General features: G+C 32.0%; 1 pseudogene; it reads right to left on the reverse strand.

The window, feature by feature from the left end:
- Positions 1-2,114: 2,114 nt before the first annotated feature.
- LOC115977582 lies at positions 2,115-9,916 on the reverse strand (annotated as a pseudogene).
- Positions 9,917-10,077: the final 161 nt, after the last annotated feature.

Raw genomic sequence — 10,077 nt, forward strand, 5'->3', positions numbered from 1 at the left:
GATGTGGCTTGGTGGTAAGAGTCCTCTTATTGCTTCACATGATACTTGACAGGAATTGAATAGTTTAAGTAGTGGCATTTCAAGGAATGTGTTGAGCCTACAACAATAGCCTCATTAAGATTCCGGTAGTACATGTTGTATCATTCTTACTGTCACATGACGTGAGGTTGATGAGTTCACACCAGAAACTTCTTTTTATTATTTAGCCAAAAATAAAGAGAAAGTGATTTCATATTATAACTTGCAAGTAAGAACAAAGAAAAAAGAAAAGAAATTGATTTGATATATAACCTAACGTAGAAGAGACCCGGACAACCTTTAATTATTTATCTGCTTGTGGCTGATTTATCTTGAGGGTTGACTTTTTTATTTTTTGCTAAATCTTGAGGGTTAACTTAATAGGTATCTTTTTCTACAAGTTGAGTAATAAAATATAAAAAACAAACATTTGATAATGACTTCATATATCATGACAAGTGGGAAACCAGCATGTATATTAGCCAAAAACAAATAGCCAAAGCTGAACTGCTTGACAAAGTTTACAAATATGAAATATCCTTAATTCTAATAAAATGACATGTATTAGAGGCTGTATCGAGGTTTGTTACCAAAAAGCATAGAATGTGGAGCAACAAATTTCCATCCTTCGTATTACTTGAGTCTCTGATGAAATTTAAAACCTACGTACCAGCCTAATGACAGCACTAAAAGGCAACATAGGGTTCTAATGCTATGCTTATTATTGGGTACACATGTGAGTGAAGCCCCCACATCTATATATATAATAATAGGTAAAACTGAGAGAAAATCCGATTAGATTTTAAATTGGAATTCAATTAGAGTCTAATTTTTGTACCATATGTCCCATTTTATCTAAGTTTTTAAATTTTTGTACCAAGTGAGTTAATTCAATGTAAAAATTGGATTTCAATTGGAGTTTAATTTTGCAACATGTATCCCATCTAATCTAAGTTTTTAATTTTTATACTAAATGAGTTAATTTAGTGTAAAAAACGAAAAGTCCAATATAAGTCAACCATAAAAAAAAAAAAAAACATAATTTTTGAATGATTTTATATTTATGAGCCTTTTTTTTTTTTTTTTGTAGAACTAAAAACAATTCAAGTTTAGATTTTAAATTAGAATTCAATTAGAGTTTAATTTTGCATCACGTGTCTTATCTAATCAAATTTTTTAAATTTTTGAACCAAGTTTAGTGTAAAAATTGAATTTAAATTAGAATTTAATTTTACGGCACCTATTTCATCTAATCGAAGTTTTTAAATTTTTGTACTATATGAGTTAATTTAGAGTAGAAAATGAGAAGTCCAATATAAATAAATCATAAAAAATATAATCATATATCTAACACTATATATAAAATTAGAGGAAGTGAGAGTTAGAATGATTTTATATTTATGAGCCATTTTTTTGTAACTAAAAACAATTCATTTGGCACAATATATATATATATATATATATATATATATATATATATATATATTAATAGGTAAAACTGGAAAAAAAAAAATCCAATTAAATTCTACAATTGAAGTCCAATTTTACGTCATGTGTCTTAAATTATTTATTTTTAGAGAGAGTTTTATTTCTTAATTTTAGAATCAAATGTGAGATCATATCATAAATATCTATTCAAGTAAGTTATTGTATACAAAAAACAAAGAGTCTAAAATTAATGAACATAAAAATATTTAAAAAATAGACAATTTACATTTTCTACTTAATAACTTTCTTACAAGATTTTTAAAGAGTTAAAAATATATATATATATATATATATATAAGAATAACTATTAATAATATTTAAATTATATATATAAGATAACTATGCATCTTAATTTGTATCTTTTAAATATATCTATAAATACACATGGAGTTACAAGCTAGTTAAATAATAAAACAAAAATGAGTAGTTAATATGACATAGTTAAATTTAAACTCATAGGCTCAAATCTTTTGCATTAAGTAGTGTTTCTATATGTTATACTAAATTATTAACTACTCAATTGGAGTTTTACTAAGATATTCTCTCCCCAATTCAATTTGATGGTCTACATCCATAACAAAAAACCAAAAAGCACAAAGAATAGTGAAATGCCCTTTAAGATTGAGCTCTGCTATGCAAGGTAACAGTTCAAAAAGGTGAAAACGATTTCTAGGTATGCAACACACAGCAATGCTACTCCAGTAGAAGGAAATTTATCTTTAGAACCATAATGACAACATGTCTGGCTGCTTCCAGTCAAAATCTAAGAGCAGGCAGGTAAGCTTTCATAAACTGGTAACCAGAACTAACTCGTAAAAAAGCAAAATTGCATATAATAGCTTGGACAATTTTGGTTAACATGCCAAGTGTACAACACATATCATTCTATCTTCATCCCCTAGTAAGTTATCCAAACTAAAACTTCAGCGCACCAGTTTGTTTGAATGCAGCAATTGCAGGTTCTAACCATGTCATGATTCTTCTTCCCCAGCTTCAGCAGCAGCTATCTCAGAATCCAATTTGTTTATTAGCTGCTCACTTACATGTTTTACCACAGACATCATATCAAGAATGATGCTTGGATCCAGGCCTGCACCACCTCATTTAGTCAGCCCACAAATATGTCATTTCCTGTTAACAGAAATAGAAATGGCGGAGCTCAATTGGGATTCCTCTTCTGAATTGGCATCTTCAATATAGTGCCATCCCACCTATAAAAAGAAGGTTAATTAGTACTACATGCTGGAAGTACAGACATTTGCAGCTTTTGAAAAGATTATAACTAAAAGTGCAGTTTTGTCACCTTTGTTAATGTAACTATGACAGGAATATTTGATGTGTAAAACTGCAGAAATTCTTCCTTACTGATGTCAACCTCTGGTTTCTCATCACCCAATGCACCAGTTGCAACATGAACTCTTGGGATGCCTGTATTGCTCAAAGCAGCCTTCTGGAACAACAATAATAAGATACATTAGTTTTCAGTTTCCAATGTTAGCAAAGTCATCAACTGTTTATGATGCCTCTGATCATGAGAATCTAAGGAGAATAACGATGCCAAAAATTTATATGCATGCTGCTATCATGGTAAAATAGATACAACATAGGCACGAAGATCGTTTAAATGGGGAGCCTCTCCGAAATAGGGGTTGAGGATGCCAACCAATTCCCTCCCCTAGACCCCACAAAACTGAAGCCTTCTGCACTGAGTATGACCAATATCTATTAGACTTATCAGGAAAAAAATGAAGCTCAGTGAAGTTGAAATTCGATCAGTCCAGTTTAGACATGTTTCAAGCATAAGAGATATGGCTCATCAGCTCTCTAGACTTTATCAACAGCCAGAAAAATTCTTGACATCCTGACGAAATTAAGAGAAAAATTAAACTGCAAATGTATGGATGTATGTGGAGAAAAACTACCTTAATTGCAGAACCTAGGGCATCAAGCAGATTCCCGTCTGAACAAACAACAAGACAATCAATATAAAAATCCCAGCAAATTTTTCCCTCCGCAACTATTGGAGATGAGAGATCAATTCCAGCCCCTATGAAAAATAAATAAGACCTCATTTTTCAATTCAAGCAAAGCAAGAACCTATATTCAAAATACAAATTAGAGGACGAACTGCAAAATGATAGAAAGCATGTGTAGGGCAATAAATTGATGGTGACTTCTCTTGCTCTGATTAGATTCATACCAGCTCCACTTTTAGCACCTAATAGGCAATGCTGAAGAGCAACTGAGAGTTCTGTGGACAACTCCTCACCCCCTCTACCCTGAGTAAGGAATAAATCTAAATTAGAAATATATATAAATAATGAACTACAAAGAATAATGAATTTCAACTGCTATTTCACATAATGAATTCTTTTATAGAAACACAAACAAACAAAAAAGGATAAAGGATCTGTTTGTTTTAGCCTAAAATACCAACTTATTTTCATTACTACGGCTTTTTAAAAACTCACTTTTTCTAGGTACAAATGTACTTTTATACACGTTATTTTTTTAAAAAAAATAAGCCAATGAAAATAAGTTCAACCTAATGACAATTATAAGAAGAAGAACTATATGAGCTCAATCAACAAAAATTGATAGCATTAGAAGATAGTATAGATATACAACCTCAAACATTGGTGCTGCGCTTGGACTGCAATCAACATGAATGGCAACCTTTCCTTTGTCAGGTTGCAATGAACTTGGATTTTCCAAGTTCAACCTGCATTTACAGAAATTAGTACACAACATTACAAGTCTTCACAAAACACAGGAGGAAAATGCTTAATGTAGATATGTGTGGAAGATCCAGAATCTCAAACCATTAAATACCTTCACACTGGAAATAACATCTGTTTGCCCCCAACCTGAATCTTGCTGAACCATTTGCCTGCCATTAAGTCCATGATAACGTAAAAACCAGCAGAAAAAAGTTCACTTTGTCTGGAAGAAAGCAGGCCAATGCAAATGTAAAAAGAATTAATTTCCTTGTTTACATGAGGTAAACTAATAAGAAACTCAAATTAGACTTAATCAATAAATAAATAAATATATATATATTAAACAGAGACCTCATGCGGGAGAGCATAAGGTCCTGCCAAGTGGCACACTCCTTGAAAGGAGAATTGAACTCTCACCACAATCTTAAATTGTCATTAATTACCTTTTTTTTTTTTGGGTGAATGCATCATCATTAATTTACTACTCTTTTTAGATGCAACATCAGTAATTTACTAATTAAACTTCAAGTAATAGAAAAGATGGAGGGGTGTTAATTATTACTGACTCTTCGTAACCTTTGGTCTAATTTTCTAAAAGAAAAGGTTCTTTTTTTACCTTGACAGTTGACCATTGGGCTTGAGGTTAATATTCTGCATTGAATCGTTGATTATATACATGATCTTATACTGAATAGTAATAAATAGCAGAAATGGTAGTTACAAAATTCTAGGTAAATTGAAAGAATTATCATAGGATTATTAATCTTCCAAAGTAAGTTCATGTATTTGAATTTATGAGAAGTAGATGAATCCATTGGAGATGCATTGGTCCAAGAGAACTAGGCTTATCACTAATCAGGTCTCTCCCATCTTTTCAACATATAAATAAAGGACCATATCAACCTTTTTATTTCATAGCGATACACGCAAGTTTGTGACATCTTGACAAACAAAGCAAATTGTCAAAAAATTGTTTTTTGGTGCCCAATTTTTCATTTTGTTGAGGTTGTGGCACCTGCAGTTGCCACAATTGTACCAGTGGCAGCAACAATGGTGCCAATTCTGGCACATGTGGTGGCACCCGTGGCAGCAATATCTGCTACAGTTATTGCTATGAGGGAATCCAGAATATGGTCTCTTAAATTCAACTTTTGGAAAGGAGTATGAGTATCCATATACATGCTTATGTTTGGCAGTTTGCTATGTAAATTTACAAACGTACTGTGTATGATGAAGATTTGAAAGCTTTATGAGGGCATCTATATATATGTTCTAAGAATCACTTTTCAACCATTGTGGTTTTTGGTTGATAAGTGACTGCATATTGCTAAAGGTTATTTTCATATTAGTTTGAGATACATACAAAAAATAACAGTGTTGCTAAATTTGAAATTTTGCACTAACCATGCTCACTAGAAAATTTTCTTAATTTTGAGCTTTAACAGGATTTGATTAAACATTGACGTTTGGAGGACAGTGGTACTTTTTTTCTTTTATGTTGATGTCTATAATTTCTTAAACATTGTAGATATATTTGTCTTATTACCCTTCTACAACTCATGATAGAGCACTTCATAGACAAAGGATAACCAGTTTTGGAATAAAAAATATGTCTAAGGACAAGGGTTTAGTTTGAATTTAGTTTTACTAGCAAACTTTGTAGATTAAACATGACTAAGAATAATAGAATTAGCATTCTTTGCAAAGAAAATTGATATATTCTCAAGTACCACATCAAAGATAAGAACAAATTAAATAATATTTAATGACTTTTTGTTTTATTTGGTTCAATGTTTCAAGACTTTTTAAATTAAAAAATGAATATTATTTGTTTCCTTTGGTTCAACATTTCAAGAATTTTCTTCCCTCACACATACACACAAAACTCTTAGTATTTCAATTCACAATTTTCACCTCTTACACTTCTACTCCTTTATATATACCTACCCATATCCCTTCATGTCATCATATGTCAAACACACAAACCAAAAACAATGTCATTGACCTTCAATCTTTCGACAAAGCCTACCTAATTCTAACACTGTTGTCCCATCTAATCTTAACCCGTGTGAGTTGGCTACAACCAAGGAAGAGACTTGAATTTTATATTGAGTGACAAGGCAATTACAATATTAATGTTAAGGTCGGACATTGTGGACTTAGGTGGTGTTTGAGATGTGTATTTTGTTTTAGAATTAAGAAGAAAGAAGAAAGAGAGAGAGAGAGAGAGAGAGAGAGAGAGAGACATTCTGTATCAACTTTCATTCTACAATATCCTCCAACAGTTTTTTTTTTCTTTTAGATTTCTCATTCCTTGAACTGAATAACTATAATGGTTACGTGTGTGCAATTTATAATTGTTGTTTCTTATAATGAACTCATTACTAATAAAGTTTTATAACAATTATGCTATAATATATGTACAACATTCTCCAAAACTATCTTATATAAAACATTACAACAATATTATGCGGGCAACTTACTAATTCTAACTAATTGGTTTTGGCTATATGAATCCTTTTCCAGCATTCAGACTATGTTTCAATAAAGTATTTGAAAAAAATGCTATACCTAGGGTATAACTCCAGTTTCAACATAAATAGGACGGTAAGTTAATCTTTTTTGACCATCGGAACAAAGATCTTGAGCAATGCCACCCTCTATGAAGTGCTCTTCTCTCAGAGATAGTCCCACCATTCCTGCACATACATAAAATGAGGAGATAATGGTTGCAATGTTACACATAATTAGATCTTGTAAGTACTGGGAAAAAAAATCATAAAACAAAAATTACTGCGAGAAAACTAGAGGAACAGCAAAAATGCTGAAGGAAACCATTAGGTGTTAAAAAGATGTTGTCCTTAAACAATAGTTGTTGAAGTCAAAAAGAAATTCAAGTCTTTTATAACCCCATATTTTATCAAGGAGAAGAAGACCCCTTATTGGCAGAAAAACAAAAGGCACATTAAGTCAATAAACCCAATTTCTTTAAAAGGGCATGCACAATGTGCTCCTTACAAAGATCATTTCTACCACCAGACTGTAGTGAGATTGTGTCTATATTTGTAATTTTTTCCTTTTATGGTCAGAGCATATACGCATCAAGTAATAATTTGGTAGATCTCCCTTCAAAATTCTCAAAACAAGGACATAAGTGAAGGGAATAATGAAAGAAAAAACTAAAGAATAGACACAGGATGGGAAAATTATTGTATGCCAGAGGGATTCAGATGCTTCATTGGCCATATCCATAACAGTCCATTGCTTGGCTAAGTTTGTAACAGTAACTAACTGGAGTAAATGATTTGCTAAGGAAAAGAATATCACACTTAAGGGGGTTCAGTGCAAAGGTTGGAATAAAGAACCACTTGATTTCTTCTAGGTTTATGATTTTGTTTGGTATTAATTGATTGGTTAATTATGAATGGTGATATGGATCCATCAAAAGGGATATGGAACATATTTTTCAGTTTCTTGGAATCCAAACAGTATACTAATCTTATCATATGCATAACCAAATTACAATAACATATAACATGCCAGCCTTCTCCCTATAAATTTCTCCAATAGTATTACTTGTTTATTAGGGCTCCAGCAATGGAAATAATAAAGCACTCACACATATTAGGACTAAGTACTCTTGACGCAGTGGTTTTAAGCATATGTTTACAATTGATTTTAGTACAACAACAAAGCCTACCACAAACACATTATTATCTAGATTCTGCATAAGTATCTACAGGATTTTAAAAATAATAATAGTAATTTTGAAACAAGTTTGGTCAATACTATGCCATTATTCAAGTTCATCAGCCTCTTAAGGGCTTGCAAATCGACATTCTTGCTAGTGTCCCCCCAAAAATGTGACATTTCACAAATGTAGACAGGGTTTCAAACCAAATTCCATTGAAAGAAAACTAAAATGAAATCTTATAGAAAGAAAGAGCAATAGCCAAAATTAGTGTGTATTTGGATGAGTTATTTTTATTGGATTTATATATATATATAGGTATTTTTATTGGCTTATTTAACCAGGAAAACCTAGAGTTGTACCAAGAAAAAGTTTAGATTTAAAAAGATATACATAAGCTGTTGGTGAAAATAAGCTTTATTTTGTGCTAAAAGAAGCAGGCCCTTAAACACATTAGCAAACTTATTATACAAAAAATGCTCAAAAATAAAATCAATAATTTTATTTTTATTTTTATTTTTTATTCTGTGATATGATACTGCGGCAAATAAAACACTGGTGTTAAAACATGAAAAGCGAGTGAGTTTAAGCTCACAAAGGATAAATTCAGCCACTCTAATGCAATAAATAAACACAAGTGTGTGGGAGTATTACATATAAAAAGTATTCATTATTCTTGCAATCAATCTGATTTCAAGTTCATCAGGTCAAATAGCCTAAGCAAAGTCAATCGCCAACTAGAACCACCTATTCTTACGTTGGTCAGGGATTTGCTACTCAACTTAACACCCCAAAGGCTTATTGCAGCAGGGTTCACAAGTCTTTTTCCAGTTAACCTCTATCTAGCCATGCACTACATCGTCAAATTTGATCTTGACATCAAAACAACCACCAAAATCAAATCTTACTACTTACCAAAATAAATCAATAGAACCTCCAAAATCATATAGTTAGTGCTCTGCAGCACTACTACTTTTGGTTTGCTGGAACTGCACTGAACTGAGTGCATTAATAAGACTGATGATATCCCATGCCAACAACATTCATTTGCTTATGCTAGACCCTTATACCACCCGCCACTTTGAATCATTTCACTGGATTTACTCTACAATTTTTCTTTAATCCGCCACCCCAAAAATAATTGCAGCTGCGAGAATTTTTAAATGGCATTGAGATTTTAGCAGACAAAAATTAGGAGAAAGTTATTCTCCAATCTGGGTTGGAGGAATGCCATGGGTTTTACGCACATAACTCACTAACTCACTCACTTAAATAAGACATATGACCACTAAATAGGTTCTAATTGGGTAATGAATTTATATACAACAACCACATCCAAGTCTTAGTCCCAAAATTTTACCATCAGCTATCGATCCTCAGCAAGCTAGTCAGGGTCGGCCGTATGCACTTTTCCCACCAATCTATTCTATCCAAGTTCATACTCTCTCTTACTTCCTTAGGGTGCATTTGTATAAGCAGTTGCAAAAAGGCATTTTGTTTTTAGGCCCTGGAATCACCTAACCAAATGGACTCTTAATTTACATATCCATTTTTTACTACTACTATCAATGTAATTGTTAGTCTTCCTCTTTACCTTTTTTCACGCTCTCAACTCAAATCAACTCACTTTTATCTCCCTGAAAAAGACTTAATTGAATGAACCCATGATTTTGTGCAGCATATACAACCATTTTATGTAAATTTGTAGTTTTTAGCAGTGTATACAAGAATTTGCATAAAGTAGTAAGCCATATAAATATTCAATTTTTAAGCAACAGTAAAAACTCTGTTACTTCAATATGTAATTGCTCCAATAATTTAAAGTATACCATGTCCAAAGCTAGAATCATGTGAACAATCCAAATTATAAAGAATAAAAAAGAAATCAAAATATGAAAACAAAAAATAAACTTGCCGTGAAGAATGTTTGTTGGTCGCCGGTGAAGTAATTGATGCCGGAGTTCTGTATTTTCGCCTGAGAATCAGCCGGAATATGATGCTGCCGGTGGGATTTTTTTAGAAAATAACTATAAAATCTAAACAATATCATTAGTTAGCAAACGTTTCAAACTATTTTGGTTTCTAACAATTCGAGTTTATTGGAGTCGATTTGTGGGTTGTAAAATCGAGTTTAGGATACTCGATTTTCCTTTTTTGCAG

Source organism: Quercus lobata, chromosome 2 (assembly GCF_001633185.2).
Source record: "Quercus lobata isolate SW786 chromosome 2, ValleyOak3.0 Primary Assembly, whole genome shotgun sequence".
Lineage (NCBI taxonomy): Eukaryota > Viridiplantae > Streptophyta > Magnoliopsida > Fagales > Fagaceae > Quercus > Quercus lobata.